We start from the raw sequence: 22,096 nt of genomic DNA on the forward strand, positions 1-22,096 counted from the left end.
CTTTGACATCCAGGGTTGTCGTGATTTTCCCTGACCGGGGACTGATAGATCCTTCCTAAGTGCTTGTTGAGTGAATTGTTTTAAGTCTATACATCATGCCTGCTTCAAGACAACCTCATTTTTCTAAGTACCCAGAGGTTTATTATTAGGATGGCTGTGAGTATAAGGGGCAACCATCTGATTCTTTAGAAGACCCACATTCAGGGTCTATACCTTCTGCCTGCCCTAGGGACTCTTCCCCAATGCCATTTCAAAGTTCTGGATTTGGAGCTGGAGAGATGGCTCAGTAGTTAAGAGCTTGCTGGTCTTTCAGAGGATCCAAGTTCAGTTCCCAGCACTCATATCTGGAACTCTAACTTCAACATCTCTGAGGGTATCCTCAGGTACTTGCATTCAAGTGCACGCGCGCGCGCGCGCACACACACACACACACAATCAAAAGTAAATCTTACTGTAGAAGCTGGAATGCCAGAAACCACTTTTGCCCCCTACTGCTACCGTTCCTCAGTCCAGTAATTAGCTTTTTTCTAGAAATAGTTCCTTCTTATTTCTGCAGTTAGGAAACTAGTCTGTTGGGCTTGTGTGTGCATTATGTGAAGTGTAGAGGAGTGTTCTGAGGGTCTGGCCACCTCCATGCTGCACCTGAAGTGTGCAGAAGGCCCCAAGATCAAAGACTGCAGGAAATGTCTTAGGTCCAACCTCTGTTACCTACCCCCGAGAATGCTGGCCATGAGAACTACTGTCATCAAAGCCAGGCTGATATCTGCTGTGCTCCTAAATTTTCTGTCTCTAATCTCTTAGACCATATTGAATTGCAGCAAATTCGAGGTCACAAAGAGTGGCAGAAGATCTCAATGACAGACAAATCCATGGGGCATCTTTAGATGGTGCTCTAAGGATTTTCATTGACTGTCTTAGACTTGAGACTACGAATGTTCGTTTTGTTTGACTCTTTTGCAAGTCCCTCTCTTCATTCTCATAGGGTCTGAGATAGGAAGGAACATGCTACATCCCTGGTTATTAGACAGTCTGCAGGTCCTAGTGCCAACAGATAAGTCTTTGAATTCTGAAGAGGCTGCTCCTGTGTGCTGGTGCACACCTGTGATCCTAGCACTCAGGAGGCAGAACAAGAGGATAGTCTGAGCCACATGGTAAACCGTACTTATCTCAGACACACAGACTCACATAGAGAGAAAACGGGAGAATGTGCAACTGACCCAGAGCAAGCAAACCTGGGGAAAACTGAAAAGCCTTCAAGGATGCATCTCAAAAACTTCCTCTGGCAGTAGTTCCAGGATGGCCAAGTATATTCTAGCCCAGCTAAAAATTAGGAGACGGTAGTTGGAAACACCGAGCCTCATACTTTTGGGTTCACTTTATCAAGAATGTCAGTGTCAATGTGACTCCCAGTTGTTAATGGGCACATGATGTTGCAAATAGTTCTGGGTAGTGGATCCCAGAGTGTCCTAGGTAGCTTGCAAGGACCTGGTTTGATTCCCCTGTCTCTCTAGGCCTGGCACACTACTGACACACAATAGGTACTCAAATGTTAGTTAGATATATAAGTAAATAGTTTTAGAGCAAAGAAAGTCTGAGAGGATGTGAAACCCAGATTTCAATATTGCTGATCTTGTCAACAGACAAGATGTTTACCAAGTTTCAGTGATAAGACTGAGATCCTTGAGCAAGAACATAGTATAGCCTCGGGTTTCCTGACAGCTTGCCCTTGGCTGACAGGCCTACTGGGGAGGGAAATAGTTCATGTGTTCTAGAGTATGACAGTCTTCTAAAATGGAGGGGACAGTGAAGCAGAGAGCTCAGAATATAGAATTAGAGGTTTCCATTGTCCTTTGGGAGCCTGGCTCAGGGCGGATTGTTTTGCCTGGGGCCACCCAGGGAGTTAGTGGGGCTTTGCAAGGCTCCTTTCCTTATATAGAGTCATTGGTAGGATTCATTAGTCTTGTGAGCAGATGGTAAAAGCAGTTCTGTATTCATGCTCTGGAGCTGGTGATACAAGGATGTAGTTGCTCTGACATCCCTGGGGGGCCATAGTTACTACTGAGGGGAATGCAGGCTTCCTACAAGATACCAGGATGAAAGCCTCATAGCAGGAAGCAGCAGGTCCCCACTGTAGATAAGAGGACAGGAGTGGTCCACGCTGCTTCAGTAATTCGTAGACCTAGAACAGGCCGTCAGAAAAATTCTTGATTGGCCTCTTTCGCTTAGTGTCTTAACAGAGTGGGATTGGCTCCTACAGAGTGTTGTCTGTGTAAATTGGGTGGCAGTCCTGTTATCTTTATGAAGTGGTAAGGCAGAGACCACAGTTTGCTGCCTGACCCACAGATTATACTGTGCAGATGGGCATAGGACCAGGAAGCCTGCAGCTGGCAGGCCCTGCTTCACCTCACTCGAAGATTTTCTTTTCCCCTTTTCAGTATTGAGAATTGAACCTGAGACCTTGCACATGTTAGGCAACTCAGACTTGTACTTTTGGTTTTGCCGTAGCCTTTCTAGTGCTGGGATTTACTGATTACTGGCATGTCCCACTATAACCAGCTAGGATTTTTTTTTTCCACCTTAAACTATAGCCCGATCTGGTGGTGCCTGAGCTCTGCAGGAGCACCTCACACGTAAGCTATAACTCTTATGTGATGTTTCAAAGTAGAAGGTGCACATGCCTGTGCACACACAGATACCCAAGGAGGGCATTGAGTGTCCTGTGCTATCACTCTCCGCCTTGTTCTTTGAGACAGGCTCTTGATGATCCTGGACTTACCGGAGCAATTCTCTTACACACACACACACACACACACACACACACACACACACACACACACACACACACGGAGTGGGGGAACACAAGCAAGCCCTGGGGCCACAGCCATGTACTACCACACCACCATTTCTACGTACGCTCAGGAGATATAAACTCAGGTCCTTGTGTTCACATAACAGATGCTCTTACCTGCTGAACCGTCTCCCCAATCTGATTTTCTTCTTCTTTACAGCTGAAAAAACTCTACTGTGTACCACATTTTCTTTATCCTCTCATCAGTTGATGGGTAGCTGGCAGGGTCTATAACCTCACTATTGGAAACAGTGGAGTCCTTGTGGTACATACACCAGCAGGACTGGTGGCTGGAACAGGATTTATTCCCATGGTGACTGTACCTGCTTACATTTCCACCAACAGTGTATGAGGGCCTGCCTCACCAGCACTTGTTTTCTCATAGTAGCAGTTCTGGCTGGGCTGAGATGGAATCTCCATGTCATTTTAATGTGCCTTTTCCCCTGACAGCTGAGGGTGCCAAACATTCTCTCAGGTTCGTTTGCCATGTTTATTCATGTCTTAGGGACTGTCTGTCCATCTTACTTGTTCATTTACTACCTGGTTCATTTGTTTGGGGGGCATTTGATTTTTTTTTTTGCTTGTTCTTTATATAATCTAGATATTAATCCTGTTAGTTATCTAGCTATCACAGATGTTCTACCACACTGTGAAGTGTGTTCACCCAGCTCACTGTTTCCCTTGCTGTGCAGAAGGCTTTGCTCTGTGTCTAATTAGTCTTCTTAATGGCACTTCCCCAGAAACTTCCAAACCCTAATGTGCTTTTCAACCATTGCATAGTCACCGTCCGTTCAGTAAACTAACTTTAATGTACTGTACTGAGCATTAGTGCAATTTGAAATACTAACAGTGATTTCATGGTGTTCTCGTGCCTTTTAAACTAGTGATTAGTGTTGCAGTGCCCTCACAGAGACGTAAAAATAAAACTGAGAAGAGAGATTTCCAAGTGGGAGAGACCCAGGAAGGGAGGCAGAAAGGGACGAAACATTCCAATTGCCCATCACTCACAGCTGACAGCCGAAGACACCATTGTTCTTATTTTAAACATGTCTTCCACTTACTTGGAAATTTCTTCCATAATACTTCTTCACCTCCTGGAACTGAAACCACACTGCTTGGACTGGAGTCACCAGCTCCATCTCTCTGTCCTGTGATAAGTGTCTCATTCATGTGTGCATTCATTCATTCCAGAAACTCCTGAGTGCTAAGGGCTAAACTCAGCATTGGGAAGACAGCAGTAGTCAAAGAGACACAGCTCTTGCAGCCATGGAATTTACATTCTTGGGATTGGACAGCTTAGGAACAAATAGTAAATTAAGAAATCCATAATCCAGGCATGGTAGCATGTACCTGTAGTTCCAGAATCCAGAAGTTTGAGGCAGGAGGATTGCAAGCTTTGGGACAGATTATACTACATATTGATATTGCCTCTCAGAACAAACAAAAACCATAAAGTGGGGTGGAGAGATGGCTTTGCAGTTAAGAGCACTGGCTACTCTTCCAGAAGACCTTAATTCAATTCCCAGGACCAGAGGCAGCTCACAACTGTTTATAACTCCAGTTCCAAAGGATCCAATGCCTGGCTTCTGTGGGCACCAGACAAATGCCTGATGCATGCATGCATACATACATATGCAAAATACCCAGACACTAAGATAAGTAATTGGTTTTTTTTGTTTTTTGTTTTTTTCCTTTCTTTTTTTCGGAGCTGGGGACCGAACCCAGGGCCTTGCGCTTGCTAGGCAAGCGCTCTACCACTGAGCTAAATTCCCAACCCCAAGTAATTGCTTTTAAGGAGAAAGAAAGAGGTGTGATAAGAGGTAAAGAAGAAGAAAAGCAGATTGAGGGAGGAAACAGCTGCTGATTTGTGGGAAGCTTCCTGGCTCAGGGATGCTGAGCAAAGACTTGCAAAAGAAATGCAATAGCAGATGTCTGAGGGGACAGGGGATGATACTCAGGAGGGGTCATAACCAGGGACTGTAGACAACCAAGGCCAATGAGGATAGGCAGAGCCCAGCCTCCCATAGACATGGGGGCAGGGAGAGAAGGATATGGTAAATAGTCTCCATTTATCATGGTGTACATGCCTATAATCCCAGTATCCAGGAGGCTGAGACAGGAGACCTGGACTCTCTAGCAAGTCTCAAGAAAGTCAAGAACCTGACGTAATCCCTGAGCTTCATCCCCTGGGTTACGTAAACAGTTAATTACCATGGAAAGAACTAAGGAAATAGTCCAGTCAGTAAAGAGGACCTGAGTTCAGATCCCAGCACCCCATAAAAACAGGTGAGGTGCTGTCTGGCTACAGTCCCAATACTGAGAGACAGAAATGGGCAATCCCTAGGTCTCACTCATCAGCCAGCCTATAGTCAGTGAGCCCTGGGTTCCATTGAGAGACCCTGTTTAAAAACAAAAACAACCAGAAACTGAGAAAGTGACTTCTGAGTTTAAACATCTAAGGTCAGCCCCTAGCCTCACAGACACATGTGTGAGCATACCTACTATACATAGACATACACACAAATAAAAGTAAGTGTGGTGAGACATCTTCACTGTGATTGGAAGAGACAAATGATACAGCCTGTAATTCTCATGCCGAATGCTGAGTGGGACCTTGCCCGAGAGCGGCAGGTGGGTACAGGGTGCAGGAAGAGAAAGAAGAGTATGGTGGCCACCTGGAGGAAGAAGGAGGTCCTTTCAGGAGGGCCAGTGGATGTGGGTTTTTTTGTTTTTTTTTTTTTTTCAGTTTTCTCACCTGTGAACTGGGATATGATTATTCCTGTTTCATGGTTGCTCTGCGGTAAAAAGGGTTCAATGCACATCCGACTTGTGTCTTGACACAGCTAGATGCCATTTTGTTAGCTTCATAGTTACTCTTCCTATAGCTCCTACCCTTGGCCCAGAGATAACAACTGGATTTGTCTAGCTCATGGTCTTAATACCTCTTTTACCGTGTGTGTGTGTGTGTGTGTGTGTGTGTGTGTGTGTGTGTGTGTGTGTGTGTGTGTGTGTGTTAAAAAAGTAAGGAAATGATGCTACTTTGAACACATTGTTCACTCTTTCATTTGTGTCCCCACCATTCTGGTATGTGGAACTCTGTTCCTTCTAACCAGTGAATGGCTTGCCACAGTGGTGATCTGTTTCCCTCTTGATGTGCAGTCAGGTTGTTTACCATTTCCCCTGTGCCCTACAGTGCCGCACTGTATGTCCTTGCCCCGTCCCTAGTGTGTTGTGGCCAGAACTGCCCTGGAACGTACTTAGATGTGGGTCGAGGGGCGGTTGCAGGCCAGGCTGGCTCCACCAGATGCCGTCAACACTGCTTCTCAGGGGACTTATCCAAGGTCTGGAAAACCACACAGCTTATTTTAGATTAATGAACAATGCACAGTAAATACATCATTGGATCTTACTGAGTATGTGCACTGCAAAAAGGAGAGGGTGATCGAGGGGCCCCAGGATCTGTCTCCATCAGGGGTGGGAGACATTCAGCTGGGGAATGAGCTTAGTGCTCACTGGTCTGGGAAGAAGGAGCTGGCAAACCATGCCTGGCCTCCATTGCGGTTCCAATGAAAAGAATCAAGCAAAATCAGATAAGAGGTTTAGATCAGACAGTTTAAATCATGTTGGGAGCTACAGAGTAGTCCCTGCTTGTCAAGCACCTGGCCCTGGGTGAATAGGGCAGAGGACTAAAGATCAAGCAGGGAAAGCCAGGGGAGCTTTAAAGAGGTACCTCTGAGTGTGTGCTCTGTGTTGGCTGGTCAGACATGAAGTTTTATCACAGAGGAGTATGTTTTGGAAAGGTCCATTCTCTTCCATCAGCAAGGCTTCAGGTGTCATAACACCAGAGATTCAGACAATAATGTGAAGTACACCACTGTCCTGTCCTAGTTAGGCAGGCAGCAGCCTGAGGAGCCCAAGGACAGGCCTCAGACATGTTCAACCTGGGCTCCAGCCCCCAAGACCATAAATCAAGAAGTTTGAGATTCAGCCTGGAGTCTGGGGATTCAAATTCCCTAGGTGATTCTGAGAGGATTCAGTCTGCTCCTGGGGACCACTGATATATGCAATCACATAGGGAAGGGAGAGAAACCAGAGCCTTGGGGTCAGCTGAAAAGAACATGGCAGTCAGAAAGCAATAGATAGAGGTCCATGTAATAGGAGAAGCTATTATGGATGGGATCTACCACACAGTGACAGCAGTGGGCTACACCTTTTATGATGGTAGTATACTAAGAGGGGCTTGAATTTTCTGGGGGACATTTCATTTGAGATGCAAAGTTAGTTTCTGACCATCTGATCAGTGATTTTGCCCACCTGTCCCCTAAGAAATGGCCAAGTACAGACATTTGTTTGTCCTGGTTTGAACTCAAGTCACCATAGCTCACCCCTCCCCTACCATATAACCCATAGTTCCTGACTGAGGGCAGTGTGCAAAGAGACCTTAATTCTATCCTTTGGTTTTGACAGTCTGATGTTGGCCTGCTCCTGAGGCTTTGAGGTTTGAGCTTCCCTGTGGATGCAGACTGAATTACAGGCTTCATAGCATTGCCCAGCCCTGGAGAAAGCAGTCTCTGATGACCTCAGAGTAAGCAGGCAGACACAGCTTCTTACAGTCCTGGCTTTCCCCTAGATCTGGTGCTGTGGTGAGGTAAGGCAAGCAGTGTCCTCAGTTTCATTGGCATCTTGACCAGTGGTGACCAAATCTGAGAGTGGCTTTGTGGTTCACACATGGATAAATGTGTGACAGAAGTCCAGGTTCCCAAACGGGCAGTCTCCAACTCTATTTTGGCAAACTGACAAAGAATTTTTCTTTTAGGTGCTAGAGATGTAACCCAGGGCTTTGTGCATGTGGAACAAACACTTTACCACTATATTGTAGTCCTCAAAGAGGGTGTGTGTGTGTGTGTGTGTGTGTGTGTGTGTGTGTGTGTGTGAGAGAGAGAGAGAGAGAGAGAGAGAGAGAGAGAGAGAGAAAGAGATGCATGTATGAGGGTCGAGGACACACATGTGGATACGTATGTGTGAGTGTGGAAACTGAGTTGACAGTGGCTGTCTTCCTCCATTGTATTGAGGTAGAGTCCTCCATTGTATTGAGGTAGAGTCTTGCTGAATACAGAACTTGCCAAATGGTTAGTCTAACTAGCCAACTGCCACCAAGTACTGCCACCAAGTATAGGCAGTAGCCATGCCTTCCCAGTTCTGTCCTCATATTTTAAAATAAAAACACTTAAAAGTTTTTTAAATAAAAACACACATGGTATGCACTCATTGATAAGTGGCTATTAGCCCAAATGCTTGAATTGCCCTAGATGCACAGAACACATGAAACTCAAGAGGGATGACCAAAATGTGAATGCTTCACTCCTTCTTTAAAAGGGGAACATGAGGGGTTGGGGATTTAGCTCAGTGGTAGAGCGCTTGCCTAGGAAGCGCAAGGCCCTGGGTTCAGTCCCCAGCTCTGAAAAAAGAACCAAAAAAAAAGGGGGGGGGGACCATGAACACCCTTGGCAGGGAATAGGGAGGTAGAAGGAACACCCATTCAGAGCCTGCCCCACATATGGCCCATACTTATACAGCCACCCAATTAGACAAGATGGATGAAGCAAAGAAGTGCAGGCCGACAGGAGCCTGGATGTAGATCTCTCCTGAGAGACACAGCCAGAATACAGCAAATACATAGGCGAATGCCAGCAGCAAACCACTGAACTAAGAACGGGACCCCCCTTGAAGGAATCAGAGAAAGGACTGGAAAAGCTTGAAGGGGTTCGAGACCCCATATGAACAACAATGCCAAGCAACCAGAGCTTCCAGGGACTAAGCCACTACCTAAAGAGTATACATGGACTGACCCTGGACTCTGACCTCATAGGTAGCATTGAATATCCTAGTAAGAGCACCAGTGGAAGGGGAAGCCCTTGGTCCTGCCAAGACTGAACCTCCAGTGAACGTGATTGTTGGGGGGATGGCGGTAATGTGGGGAGGATGGGGAGGGGAACACCAATATAGAAAGGGAGGGGAAGGGGTTAAGGGAATGTTGGCCCGGAAACCAGGAAAGGGAATAACAATCGAAATGTAAATAAGAAATACTCAAGTTAATAAAGATTAAAAAAAAATTAAAATAAAACCACAGAGAGAGTCTCTTGTGTACTGTGTAGAAGCTTCATCTTTTAGTTACATAAAACAACAGCCTTGACATTAAATTACTTCTAGTTGCACATTATTTTACTCACTTTAAAATAGTAGTCAAGGAAAAATCTAAAAGACCCATTATGCTAGGTCACAGCTTTAGCCTGGTACCCACCACCACTGTGATAGCTGCTCTCCACATAGTCATGGCCTCTCCAATGTTTGTTTAATTTTGTAAAAATGCAAAGCTCAGGGCCTTTGCCCATGAGGTTTTTTTCTGCCAGGGAAACTGTCACCGCTTCTTCCATGCCGGTTCTTCATCTTATGGTCAGCTTCAGTGCCACCCTCTGTGTGGCCTTCTGGCAACTTGTTTTTGACAGTTCCTTCCCACAGACAGCTGGCTCCCATGGAGCAGAACACAAGAGTGGTGCTGCAGGCCTGGCCTGCCTTTCCGTTCACTTGTCCATGTTCTTCCAATGCAGGTCAGCTTTCTCAGGGACCTAGCCACAGAACCAGGCACACAGCAACTCTGGGCCAAGTAAATTAGGTTCAGTGGGCTACCACGGGACAGAAATAATGTCCTTGTCTCTAGAAATAAAATGTACGTGTGTCCTAGGCCCCGTGCATAGTGCAGCCTACCAGGGAGGCCAGCCAGCCATTACAGACTCCTGCGGTACACCAGACATGGGAAAGTATGGGGAAGACAGGAACTGCTTGTGGGCATTGCAGTGACTCGGGTTGTCAGACACAGCCTGATAAAGTCAGCCCTGAAACTCTGTGCGTGACAAGCAGTTAGGCAGAAAGCAGAACAAGGAGCTGGGGGAGGGGATGAGCATGCGGAAGGCCCTAGTGGCAGAACTTCATGGGTGCAAAATAAGTCCCCCCAGACCTTAGTGTGTGACCTTGAGTTTGGATGAAGCTGAAAGGTGGTTTATTCTGATATCTGAAATTGTCTTTAATCCACACGATTGGAGGTGTGTGTACCTAGTGCTGGGCTTACAAGTATGGTGCTAGTGCATCCAGCTAGTTAAAACGCACACGCTGGGAATTTTTAACAGGAACTAGGAACTCAGGTCTTTGTGCTTGCCTGTTGTGCTACCCCCAACCCCTAATCACTCCCCATTTTGAGAGGTTACCAAGCTGACCTCAAACTTGCAGACTTATCTCAGCCTCCTTACGTGCTCTGGTTACAGATGTGCACTGCCATGCCAGCTTGGCCCAGGTCACTGGGGGTCTGTCATCAGTGTTGCTTGTGCTCAGAACTAGTGCAGTCGCAAACTGAAAGTGCTTCTGCTTGGAGGGCTTCTGGGGGCAGGCGCAGGCAGCGGCAGCATTGCTAGTAGCAAGTCAAAACCTCCTAATCTCTGCCTGGCCGGGGCTCTCCAGGGAAATGGCCGAGAGGATACATATCTGTGTGAAAGGAGATATCATGTGAGGAGTTGGATCCATGATTATGAAGACTGAGCAGTTGGTCATCCATCAGCCTGAAGAGCTGGGGAAGCCAGAGTATCGCTTTAAAGCCTGAGAGCATGGGAATGGTGGTGAGAAAGAGCAGGAGACCAACCTGTAAGGTATCCTGGCTCAAGCAGCAAGGCAGGGAACAGCTGACTATGCTCTACTGAGCCTCAGAGCCAGTGTCCTCAGACATACCCAGGAGCGGGGCTTATCTGGTCACCCCAGATACATTTATCAGTCACAGTCTGTGTCCTGGGCTTGTAGGCAAGGAGGGTTGTAGACAGGTAGACCTAGGCATGGTCAGGGATCCAGACCTCCTCACCACAGCCTGTACCTCCAGGAGCAGACCCATCTTACGCCTCACCAGGGACACTCGCCTTGCCTCTGTCTTTCTTTTTCACAGACTCAGTCGTATCAGTGCTGTCCTGGAATGCCTGTCTTGGTCTTTGGCATCAACCCCAAGTCTACTCATGACTCCCTGTGCCATTGGCACTGTCAGCAAACACTGCTGACAGGAAGCCTCCATCCATTTCCTTCCTAGACCAGTTGTACTTGATAGAATTTGTACCACGTGCATGCCCTGGACTTAGAATATATAAACATTACCTTTGTCTTATCAGAGCTCACAAATATTTGCAGTTTTGACACTTTGTTTTGTCCTTGAGCTATAAAATGTGCACTGTCATCTTAGTATTAGGGATAAAGTGATTATATTTCAGTCGTAGGACGTTCTTGATGACTTTAATGTGTATTTATCCTTAAGAAGTAACCATCCTTCCTTTACTTTGAGTTATAAGTAGAGCACTTCCCCTTCACACATACATGTGCTGTCTGTGGGGGGTATATATATGTACGTGTACAGGTGTGTGCACCCATGTACAAATGGGTAGAGGTGGAGGAGGATGTGTCCTACCTCATTTACTTGAGACGGGGCCTTGAAGAACCTGGCCCCAGGCTGTTTCTCTACCTTATTGTTATTATCACAGTCAAAAGCTGAGTTAGAGTCTAGGGAGAGGGCATGGAAGGGGCGGGGGTGGGGTGGGAGTGGGGAGTGTTTGCTGTGCAAGAGTGAATAGCTGAATTCAAATACCCAGTGCCCACAGGAAAGCTGTGAACAGTGTCATGTATCTATAGTCCCAGCTCTGAGGGGGGACAAGTCTCCCTGGGAGCTTGCTTGCAGCCAGTTGAATCAAAACTGTGAGCTCCAGGTTTAGTGAGAAACGCTATCTCAAAAATAAGGGGAGTGGCTGGCGAGGTGGTTAAGCAGTTAAGAGTGCCAGATGATCTTACAGAGGACCTGGGTTCAGTTCCCAGTATCTACCTGGTAGTTTACAATCAAGGATCCATCACCCTCTTCATGCACACACAAAACACATGCACATAAAATAAATCTTTAAAAATTAAATTATAGGGGTTGGGGATTTAGCTCAGTGGTAGAGTGCTTGCCTAGCAAGCGCAAGGCCCTGGGTTCGGTCCCCAGCTCCAAAAAAAAAAAAAAGAAAAAGAAAAAGAAAAAAATTAAATTATAGGCTGAGCAGCACTGGAGAGGCAGAAGCACTCTGTAAGTTCAAGGCCAGCCTGGTCTACATAGTGAGTTCCAGGCCAGCTAGAGCCATATAGTAAGACCCTGTCTCAGAAAAGTAAATAAGTAAATAAAATAAGTTAAAGAAGCCATTGAGAAAGATATCTGATGTTGACCTCAGGTCTATACACACACACACACACACACACACACACAGAGAGAGAGAGAGAGAGAGAGAGAGAGAGAGAGAGAGAGAGAGAGAGAGAGAGAGAGCCTTGTATACTCACATACACTACAAACACTGTAAACCTAATTTGCCCCTAAAAGACATGCCATGGTTGTTAGTGGTACTATAACAAGTTCTGTTGTTATTTCTCCCATCTGTGGCACTGTGGTCTCAGGGTGACACTCCAGATCCATGTACTGAATTCTACCCCCAATGTGGTATTGAGCTATAAGGACTTTAGGTGGTAGTAATCAGGTCACAAGCACAAAATCATGAATGGGTTCGGGGTCTTATAAAAAGGAGTCCCAGAGGGCTGGAGAGATGGCTCAGCGGTTAAGAGCACCCGACTGCTCTTTCAGAGGTCATGAGTTCAATTCCCAGCAACCACATGGTGGCTCACAACCATCTGTAAAGAGATCCGATGCCCTCTTCTGGTGTATCTGAAGACAGCTACAGTGTACTTATATATAATAAATAAAAAAAAAAAAGGAGTCCCAGAGAGCCTTCACTCCACCCCATGAGGAAACAGCTAGAAGGCCTCTCCTATGAACCAGGAGAGCATCTCTGACCACAGTGCAGTTCAGCTGATGTTTATTTAAGACCCTACTCGAAGGACTGAGATGTCCAGATATCTACTCTTTCTGAGTCACCAGCCTTCTGCACTTTACTGCAGCCCGAACAGAGGAGGCATGCAGCAAACCCTGAAGAAACTTAATAAAGTTGGTGCTTCATGAGAGACGCCCTCCCTTCCCAGGAAGACCTTTTGTAAAGCGTCAGAATCTTCCTCAGTGGACTGGGCCCCAGGTCCGTTAGTACTGTGAAGGGGTGTCAGTATCCGTTAGCCAGAAGAGCAACTGTAAGCTTTGAAAACTAGTGCAACGTGGGGAGCACTGCCTGCAAATGCCACAGTCCTTTGCAACTCTGGACTTGTGTCAGGAACTAACCCGCTGGCCTCTTGGTTGAACTCTTCTGTCAGTTGGCACTTTTTTTCCTTTGACATATGAAAATGATATATTTATTTAAAAGAATGTAAAGATAATTATACAGCTGTTGTTTTGCAAATACTGGATGAGCCAGTATGCATTTGTTAACCTCGCTGATGAGTGCTTATGTGGTGGACCTCCCTCTGGAAAACTGGCTAAAGTTTTTTTGTGTGTGTTATTATATACTGTTGACCAATGTGGGCATATTGCACATCTATTCATATAAATAATGGGGAGTAACTGTAGTGTGATGGTACACCCTATGGTCCTAGAACCAGCCTAGGCTACATGATAACTGTCTCAAGAATGACAGCTTTGGGCACTCCTCTCTGCAGCCTGTGAGACAAAAGGACGGTTAATATTGTTTTGCAAGTGATAACCCTAAGAACCTTTCATTCTTCCTCTCACAAGGGCATCTGCTGTGTGTGATAGGCCAAGGGACATGGGAGGGGACGTGGCAAAAATTCCTGTCCTCCTGCGGCTGATATCCCAGTAGAGTAATAGGGGAGAGATAGTGACTTAGTAAAGATAACCGAGTAAGCTAATGAGTGTTAGCTAAAGAGAAAAACAAAGCAAAGGTATGTGGAAGGTGCAGGAGGGGGTCTTAGCCTAAGGCCTCCAGACGTAGAGCAGGTCACCGGAGAAGTAGAAGGAAGTGAGGTCCGAAGCCCCTTGGCTTTGCCCTGAATCCAGTGGGGAACCTTGTAGGGATTTGAACAGATGAGTTGTTTAAACTGACTTGATTCAATCAGATGACTGGTTTTGAGAGTAGAATGGTGGGACAAATGTAGCTACAAGGACACCAGGCAGAAGACCCGCAGCTATCCAGCTGCTAGGCTGTAGTTTGCCAACAGCTGGACAGGAGACTGACGGAATGCGTTGGTCCCACCTGTAGTCACTACAGCCCTCTAAGTACATGTAGTCTCCTAACTTGAGTGCTAGGAAGTCTCTGCAGCCCACAATTAGCCTGCAGGGGAGGCACAGGCTTTGGGCACTAGCCTTTTGGCAGCTGTTTTTGGCAATGTACAGAGATCCCTGGAGTGATTTTTCCAAACACATACTGATGGCAGGACCTAGACTTTCAGATGGACCCCAGCCTGAGCCTTCCATGGACTGAGGTGTATAAAAAATTGGAAATCACTGTAAAGATGGGAGGAGAGGCTGGGTGGAAAGAAAATCCATCAGCAGATTCTTGAGACAGATGTTGGAACTGCAGGGACCGACCCTGCCCTTCCATAAGTGCTAATTAGGTCCAGCTTAAGACATTTGTTCTCAGCTATCTAGGCTGGTACCATTCAGTCCATGGAAGGCAGGTGCCTGAGTTCCTGCTAAAGTCTTGAACTGCAGGAAATAACCGAAAACACACCAGAGTAGGTGAGGGAAGGTAGCACGAGACAGGGCCTTACTCTATAGCCCAAGCTGGCATTGAACTCCTGGTGGTTCAGGCTCTGGAGTGCTGAGGTGGAAGTTGAGTGCCAGTCGTCCTGTGCCACCTAATTACGTACAGTGGCTCTGCCATGGCCAAAGTGGTATTATGTTCCCCTGAGTTCTTTCCTAGCAGCCAAGCAGCCACACTCTCCCAAGTCTGTTTATGTCTAAAGCCTGCCACTTAACTTGAAATGCTGCTTGATGTGACAGTTCAGCAAGAGGCCACTTAGTGCTGGTCCTAAATTGCTGATCCTAAATGTACTGACGTGCCCAAGTACATTTTTGCTGATGTTTATGTTAGCATTGAGTTTATTTTCTCGGTTAATCATTTTATCTTCTGTGAGTTTTTCTCTAGTCCATAGGGTCTTATCAGATTGGGTTTTGAAGGACTGAGGCTGGAACTTGGGGCTTCATAGCTGCTGGACAGTGCTTCACCTACCTTCCCCACTCTGTGCTACATAGTTCTAGAAGCAAGAGGACCATGAGCAAGCTAGTTTCCCCTTATCCCTTATTTTAATGTGTCAACGTTTCACATAAACTGTCATTATTGAGAGCTTGCCCATCAAATTCGAGGCTTTCCTGGATTCAGGCTGGATGTTTTTAATTTCACTTTATGCCTTGACATGATGGTTCTGTTGGAAATGTTAGCTGTGCCTCCCAGCAGTAGGCATTTTGATTACCAAGTAGAGACCTTATTACTTTATGTATCACTTTATTACTTAGTAATGGCTACTTACTGTCAATATAAAGATTGAATGTGAAACTCTGTCTGATGGATAGAACCAATTATCCGTTCTGTTCTGGCTTTTCTGCTTTGTACTGTGAGGATAGAGTTAGTAGGCCTGCTTCATTTTCAGTTCTGTTGTGGTTCTCTGGCCTGTGGTTTGAAGATAGCTTTATAGATATTGATGAAGGACAGTTTCAGTAAAACAGATTGATAAACAACAGTTTAGTTCCAGACATGGTGGCATATGCCTTTAACCCCAGCACTAGGGAGGCAGAGGCAGGGGGATTCTGAGTTCGAGGCCAGCTTGGTCCATAGAGGGAGTTCCAGGACAGCCAGGGCTACACAGAGAAACCCTGTCTCAAAAAAAAAAAAAAAAAAAAAATCCAATTTGGGAAAATTAGAACAGTGAAAAAAGCTACAAAGTGTCAATATATAAATTGTTATAATCTTTTTGGAGAGTACTTTAGAACTACTTGTCAAAAGTGTGTGTGTGTGTGTGTGTGTGTGTGTGTGTGTGTGTGTGTGTGTGTGGAGTTAGAGGTGGTTGAGCTCCCTGTGTGGGTGTGAAGAACTGAACTGTGGTTCTCTGCAGCATCAGTAGGCACTCCTAACAGCTGAGCCATTTTTCTAGCTTTTTATGTATAAATTTCAACCCAGAAATTCCATAATTTTTTTTGACATTCACAGTCTGACCAATTTTTTAACATGCTAGTTTCTAATTTCACTCATTTTCCTGGAAATGACATTATTTTGTTCTTTACAATTGACTAAATATCATGTACGTTTAACATATTTTTCTTTCTCTATTCTAGGATAAAGTGTCTAGGCTGCTTTCCTGTCTTACCTATCATGATTTCTGCTGCACCAACCATGGTTATTTGGCATTAGAAAATCTTAAGCCAAACCATTAGAATTCAGGCACCATCTCTATAGAGCTTAAAACTAGAAACTAATATATCCTTTTCTAGAAATACGCCAACTCAGTGGAGTCTCATAGTCCTCCTAGTCCTCGAAGGTCATCCAGGTTGATCCTGAATCCTTGTTGATTGACAAATTGTTGATTCCATAATTTAGCTAGCTGTAATATAACTATCTCACAAAGAAAGCCAGATAGGCACCAGATCAAGAGGATTCCTGCTATTTTTTTTCCTCTGCAGCCACTGGAAATGATCCCAGGTTATCAGATTGATTGTATGCTTGTTGGTTTTTGAGACAGGATCTCCTAAATCCTAGGCTGCCTCAAATTCACTGTGCAGAGGATAACCCCAAACTACTTATCCTTCTGCCTATACCTCCTCACAGCCTGTTAGCATTCTTCCTAAAACTTGCCCCTAAACCTACTGGGTTGACTGCATACCAGCAAGGGCCTGCACCTACGGTGCTTATGGAAAAGCATATGATAGAGCCCAGCCTTGTACGTATTCACTCAGGTTTGGTGTTCCTGATGGTGTGTGTGTGTGTGTGTGTGTGTGTGTGTGTGTGTGTGTGTACACTTTACTGTGAGCAGAAATCCTATGAAGCACCTTTGTAGGAAGAGTTTATTCCAGTGTTTACTATTGCATCGTAGTTCCTTCCTTTAAAATACCATGGAGGTTATTTCACAGGCCTGAAGCAGAAAACAGGCAGTGAGCACATGGGGCCGGAGTGGTTGGGTGTTTGTTTACTCTTGCTTGTCAGCGCGAAGCGCATTAACAGGAAAGCCTCCTTCCCCTCTGTGTTTGTCTTTATAACATTTGGCGAAATGTTTAGAAGATTCCAGGGTTTCTGGCCTGACACCTGGGAGAACAGGCAAGGAGGGACTTGGCCGTGAGCTGCTGCAGGCGGCGGTTTTGGAGGCCTCTGAATGATGGGGCTTGAGCTCTCTCACCCAGCCTTTCAACACTGCTTGGGGAGAACTGAAGAGCCCGAGATCCCCTTCTCTTTAACTTTCAGCAAACCCTGGTTCTAGGCAGTTGAAGATGGGCAGTGACGCCCTGTTTCTCTGCATGTCCTAAACCTTGAAGTTTAGGGTTAGTGCTGGGTTTGAGAGTCTCATGTGTTGTAGGCTGGTAGCCACATTGTTACATAGTCTGATCCTCCTGCCTCCACCTTCACAGTGTGGGGATCACAGGCCTGTTCCACCTCACTCAACAAAATCCAATTTGGCTTCTAGCTCCATCTATTTCTGAAAACTTTGATTAGAATTTAAGTTTGCCAAAACTTCATCGCGTTCTGCTCCCCAGCTTGCTCTGAGTTCTCTTAGTGGTATGCCCTTCTCCTTCATTTGGCTTCCAGTTGGGGCAGTTGACCACCTTCTGTATCAGCCCTGCCTTCTGTCCCTCCTTTTTGGAAGGCCCCACCTTCCACAGATCTCATGTCCCTTTTTCCAAAACCTTTTGTTTGTCCCCATTTCTTACCAAAGAGGTTCCAGATTTTTTAGCTGGCCCATCATCTGTCTTTAAACCTTGCCTCCCACCATCAGTGACATTTCTGGCTATCCCTCCATTGTTCTGACCTTCCTTTGTTGCTTTATCTCTAGACTCCATCTGAGGGCCCTGCTCTGTCCTGCTCTGAGAATCTTTGAAAGCACCCTGGGAGCGGGAGCCACATTCTAGCCTTTTGGATCTTTTCCCATTGCCTGGCACTTTTCTTTGCCTTGGGCTGCTGGTATAACTCTGTGGGTGGCTTTCCTAGCAGAATAATGTGCTTGTGTATCCCAGAGAGAAGCAGAGGACAAAGCCACCAGGGGTCCCATCTACCTCTTGTCCTAAATGGGTGACTGGAGTGTTCTGGCTGCCTTTACTCTGCCCTCTCATCACCCTGGCCTTCAAATGGGAACAGCCTTGTTGCTGGTTCCAGAGAGAACTGAGAGGTGCTGCCTCTGCCTCTGCCGGATTCATCAACTTACAGAAACGCATCCTGTTTACATTTCTGGCAGCCTCTCGTTGATTTGGATGGTAGCCAGCAGCTAGCCACTCAGCCCTTGTAGGTTTTTAACCAACAGCTTTTCAAGTGCACATGCGCTGTGAGAGCACATCCAAACCCAATATGGCCTTTGTGCACCACTATAGCCAAGTCTCCTTGCCAGCCTCCAGTGTCCAGCGTAGCTTGAGTGTGTTTTCTGGAAAGACTTCAGTCAGGGATCACTACTCTAAAAAGACTGAGTGACCAGGGGCTAAAAATTCACTAGAAACGAGACCAGGATTTTCAAGTTTACATCCTTATCTTTAAATTAGGAAGGAAGGAAGGAAGGAAGGAAGGAAGGGAGGGAGGGAGGGAGGGAGGGAGGGAGGGAGGGAGGGAGGGAGGGAGACCAAATCCACATGCCCAGCCGACAGGGGCTCTGTTCTCAACTTAACATTTAAATGGCTAGATTTATAAGTTGTCTTAAAGGTGCCCTTTGAATAGTTTAAAATGTTCCGTTGTTCTAGGATGAAGTCATCAAACTGCTTACAACTTTATTTATGTTTTCACAACTGACTGAAATGTACAGCTGTCAACAGATTAAATCTGCAGTTAGAGTCACTTGGGGCTTTCCTCTGGCTGTTAGACTCCAGTCTGTCAACTTCTGGCATCTTTCTTTTTCCAGGAGGAGGCTGAGATCCTGTCGCAGCTGTCTGCCAGGCTGCCATTGCCTACAGAACAGGCTCCTCCTCCTCCTGCCTTCCACGGGAGCCTCTGTGGAATGTGCATAGTAGGAGTCATCTCTGTTCCATTCCCAACCTCCAGGCTCTTGTCCTTTGGGAAAGGTAGAGACAAGACAGTGTGATCTGAGGAAGCAGGAGGCAGGAAGGCCCCAGAGGTAGTGGTGAGCTGAGCGGTGAGACAGGAGAGTGGAGATCTTGCTCAGACACAGAAGCCCTGAGTGACTTCCCTATGGCCACACTCACCATCTGCTGAAGACCCAGCGCCTGTTAGGGCTTTAGAACCTGAGGAGCCTCACCTTTCCTGCTTTCTGCTCTGACTTCTCTAGTTCCTGTCCCCTGACCCATCATTGGAGCATAAATTGCTATGGTTGCTGCTGAACTTTCTAAAGCCTTTTTATTTGAAATAATGATAGGTTTGCAGGAAGTTGCCAGGCTAGTCTGAGCAGTGTCAGCCAGCGTTCCCCACTGTTGTGACACACGTAATTGCAGTATAGTAGCAGAGCCAGGAAATGAACATGGGTACACTGTGCATAACCATCACAGTGAGGATTGCAGAGGGCCTGTGCTGTCCCTTGTCATTGTCATCCTTTCCTCCCATTGCCAACCCCACCCCACCACACACTGTCTGTCCTCACATCCTCCTTTCAGAGGACACTCTGTAGGGCCTAGAGATGGGGAGAGAATCATGTGAACTATTGTGTAATATGATCTTTTAAAGTAGTGTACCTGAGGTCCTTCCAGGTTACCATGCCATCGATCCGTTCCAGAGTTAAACCCACACTTTCCTTAATCGCTGAGTAATATTCCATGGCATGAGTGTTCCACCATTCATACCGCATGCACCATCCTATGAAGGTTTTTGTGAACAGGTTTTGATTTCTCTGGGATGGATGATTGAGAGGGAGTTCCCGGGGCTGTGTCCCAATGTGTTTAGTTTTCTGAGATGCTTCTCAATATCTCAGCACCTTCACCCCCACCCAGTGCTGGGTCTTCCCTGTGTAAATGGGTCTGCTTTCCCAGGTTGACCATTGTGGGCATCTGCTGACTTGTTGGCTGGGCCTGCTCTCTGACATCCCTTGATGTCCATCACCAAGTTTCTAACTAGGCTAGAAACTGTTGAGTTTCTCCTTACATTTATTACTGTGCTGGGGACAGGGTGGGATGTTGCATTATGGAGCTTAGAAGACAGCTTGAGGGAGTCAATTCTTCCTTCATGTCGGTCCAAAGGATTGAACTCAGGTTGTCAGGTTTGTCAGTAAGCATCTCTACCTGCTGAGCCATCTCACCACTCCAGATTTGAGTATTCTTTATAAATTCTTAACACAACTCCATTGTCAGCTGTATGCCTGGCAAATATCCCTTCACTGCTGAGTGAATGATAATGTGAGTGCAATCATCCCAGCTCCAAGGGGGTGACACCTCCACAAGGCACTCCCGTCGGAAAGGCTGAGCTATCTCCACATTGCCTCAGTGGATCAAGGCAAGAGCAGAAACTACAGCATCAGCCCAAGGCTGCAGTTGAGCTATGAATATGAAGACACATAGCTGGTGAAGGCCTGCCTTCGGGTAGGGTGAGGTATTTTAGGATAAAGGACAACTAAAACCATGGAGCCATGCACTCGTCATGGGCAAATCAGGCAGCACATGCATATAGCACAATAAAGCTGGTACTTCATTTTCTAAAAGTGTGTGAAATCGGGTGGTACATGCCTGTCACCCCAGCACTCAGTGGGTGGAGGTAGGAGGTTACACAGTTCAAGAGCAGCCTGAACGGCCTGAGTCCTTGCCTCATTCATAGACAGACAGACAGACAGACAGGCAGGCAGGCAGGTGGTTGGCTCGATGGGTAAGAGCTCTGGCTGTGCATGTGTGAGGATCTGAGTTTGGATCGCCTGCCCCCCACATGAAAACTGGACCTGTAACTGCAGCCCTGTGGTGATAGAGACAGGAGGACTCTGGGGCTTACTGCTGCCAGCCTTCCTCCAGGTTCATTGAGATAAAGGGATATGGTGGAGAGCAATAGAGCAGGATGCAGGGCCTGTGTGGATAAGTGCACAGCCACCACATGTGCCCACATGCACATACAGACACATGCACACATGGGCAGAAATGGAGCTGGTGATTTGTAGACTGGCAGGCAAGCAAGGCAGTCTTTCCTACCACTGCCTTCTCGGTGACTCCACCACTCTGCACAATACTGACTGTTCAGAGAGCTGAGTGAGCCTCAGGCACTCAGTGCAGACCTCACAGGCTCTGCCTGGCCAATCTTGAAGCAGTGGTCTGAGAGGGTGGGTGACCAGAAGCCTCTGCTGAGATGGGGTTCTTCCAGGCCAGGCGTCCCCTAGCACTGTTTGATTTAGGCTCCTGCTCCGTCCCCTTGACCCTGTCTGCGAGGGGAGGGAAGGGCAGGGAACCACTCGGTGTATTTTTAACACTGAGAAAATGATTGCAAGACTGGGTGGACAGCAGTTTCTGCGGGCAGCACAGAGGAATAGGCATGGGGCTTCGGCTTCTGTGGGGTAGGCTCAGCGCACGCAGCTCTGGCTTTTCCTGTCTCAGGGTTGCTTGCTGCCTATGTGCATGACTTCCTGCCTGTTTTGAGTTGGGACAAGCAGTTGTATCTTATTAGGAGTTGACAGCCCTAGGACAGTGTGGCTAAATGTGCTAGCACTCCCTTCCCGTGCCGCTGCTCCATCCCAGTGCCTTGGCAGGAGGGGAGGGAGACCCTGAAGGAGAGCCGTCACTATAGGCTGTTCTACTTTCCTCCCCAGCACTGTGATGAAATGCTCTGACCAAAAGCAGTCCGGGGAATAAAGGCTTCATTTCATCCTACACGTGAAGGTCACAGTACATCTTTGAGCAAGTCGAGGCAGGAACTGAAGCAGAATCCATAAAGGAATATGGCTTGCTGCTTCTTTCTTTGGCTCTTTCAGCTCGCTTTATAATACAGCACAGGACCACCTTGCCCAGGGTGGTGCTGCCCACAGTGGGCTGTGCTCTTCTACTAATAATCAAGGAAATCCCCCACAGATCACTTTGATCTCTGCAGTTCCCCTATTGAGGCCTTCCTCTCAGAGGAAGGTCTCAGCTGTGGTCCTGAGAATTGACACACTCACACCAGGACAGACGAGGAGACATGCACTGGCTGCAACCTT

The 22,096-nt window shown here is 46.7% G+C and overlaps 1 protein-coding gene across 1 annotated transcript in view; it reads left to right on the forward strand.

Moving 5' to 3' along the window:
* Positions 1-22,096, forward strand: part of Gna12 (G protein subunit alpha 12) — an 80,581-nt gene that overhangs the window by 21,695 nt on the left and 36,790 nt on the right. The gene's annotated exons all lie outside the window — the stretch shown is intronic.

The sequence above is a fragment of the Rattus norvegicus genome, chromosome 12 (genome assembly GCF_021556685.1).
Source record: "Rattus norvegicus strain SHRSP/BbbUtx chromosome 12, alternate assembly SHRSP_T2T, whole genome shotgun sequence".
Classification (NCBI taxonomy): domain Eukaryota; kingdom Metazoa; phylum Chordata; class Mammalia; order Rodentia; family Muridae; genus Rattus; species Rattus norvegicus.